The 1,709-nt window shown below is 50.4% G+C and overlaps 1 pseudogene; it reads left to right on the forward strand.

The window, feature by feature from the left end:
• Positions 1-1,328: 1,328 nt before the first annotated feature.
• On the forward strand, positions 1,329-1,447 carry LOC137648940 (5S ribosomal RNA; annotated as a pseudogene).
• The last annotated feature ends 262 nt before the right edge of the window (positions 1,448-1,709 follow it).

Here is a 1,709-nt window from a genome sequence, read left to right on the forward strand (position 1 = left end):
TATGGGCAGGAGGAAAAGACCCCCTTTTCAGTTCCAGCAGGTAAAGATGATCACTCAACCTTTAGCCTTGCCTTAAAAGTGAAATGATGGGACACTTGCCACAGGCCGGGGAACCTTACCCTCCCCCCCCCTCCCCTGCCCCCCCAGGTTCATTGGTCTTCCCGTTGGCAGATAACCTACCATTGACTCGGCCACCGATGTAAGGGAATTGTCATCGCTTGGACCCTCCTCGTTCAACTCTTGTCTTCGCCTTTGCCTATTCCTACATTTGGATTACTGAGGAAAGGAGTGTGGCCACTCAGAGATTTATTTTGGTCTTTCTCTTCTCAAGGCCATTCACCTTTCATTGGAATCCAATATTGTACTAACGGTGGAGCACATTTCCTGTTTGCATGTTAGGTTGCGCTTCCGATTGTTTTCTTAATCATTTAGGTGGAAATATAATTGTTTATAATTGAATTTTTCAGATTTTTCCCCGTGGGGAATACTTTCCTTGGGAGGATCCGTGGTTCTTCCTGTAAATTAATATTTTTAGCTGATATAGATAATAATTGTAATTTTAATTTTATTACAGTTACTCTCCGCTCCCCTTCTCCCGTCGATTTTGACTTGGGAGGGGAGGGTGCAGTACTTATTTTATGTTTGTTCCCTTTGTGGTCCTCCTTCCTGTCGTGGACTAGGTGTTCTTCCTGCGCGCCAGCTTTCTTCTGCAAGCCAGCATTCTCCTGCACGCCAGCCCTCTCCCAAGAACCAGCGTTCTTCTGCACGACAGCACTCTCTTGCACGCCAACCCTGTCACGTGAACACACGCCACCCCTCTTTCAGGGGCTCGCTTCAGCACAATCTCTCGGACCTGCGATCGCCATTACTCTCTCCCCTGCGCGCTCGTCCTAGCAGTCTCCCATGTGGCAGGGCCCACCAACACCCTCCCTGCGGTCCCTAGCCAACACAGTCCTACATACCAGATTCCGCCTGCGATCCTGAGCCTTTCAGCTAGCGCGTCCGTGATCGTACGCATCCCGACCTGCGCGCCAGCGATCGCGCGCTTTCCCGCCTGGATGTTTATGATCCTGCATGTTCATGATCCTGTGCACTTGTACGCTCCTGAGTGTTCTAGGGAGACTGCACAGCACTTCACTGCGTGCCAACACCCTCTGGCGTATTTTGAATCTCAGATCCAGCGCTCGGCAATGCACCAGTGCTCACAATGCGCCAGTTCTCGCCTGCTCGCCGGCACTCTCCTGCCCGCCAGCACTCTTCTGTGTATTTTTTGAAAGCCGCTCTTCAGCAAAAACTGAGCACTAGCATCCTCCTGTGTACCAACAATGGTCAATGGCCATACCATGTTAAGAACACCATTTCTCGTCCGATCAGCGAAGTTAAGCAACGTTGGGTCTGGTCATTACTAGGATGGGTGACTGCTTGGGACCACCAGATGCTGTTGTTATTCCAGTACTCTACTGCGCACTTACGCGAGTGGCAAAAAGAATGAAAACTTGTTGACAGGTCACCGTTTGCCCGAATCCCCTCCCCGCAAATGCATTAAAGCCCACACGTCGGGAAGAGAAGGGTAATGGCTTTACAGAAGGCTTCAAAATCCCCAAGATTTCATCTTTCAAGGTGAATCAACCGCACATGCCATCGGTTGAGAGTCTCACATGGAACTGTGGGTCCCTTTCTCTGCCGGAGTTTTTGTCTGACAGTACCTT

Source organism: Palaemon carinicauda, chromosome 10, assembly GCF_036898095.1.
Source record: "Palaemon carinicauda isolate YSFRI2023 chromosome 10, ASM3689809v2, whole genome shotgun sequence".
NCBI classification, from domain to species: domain Eukaryota; kingdom Metazoa; phylum Arthropoda; class Malacostraca; order Decapoda; family Palaemonidae; genus Palaemon; species Palaemon carinicauda.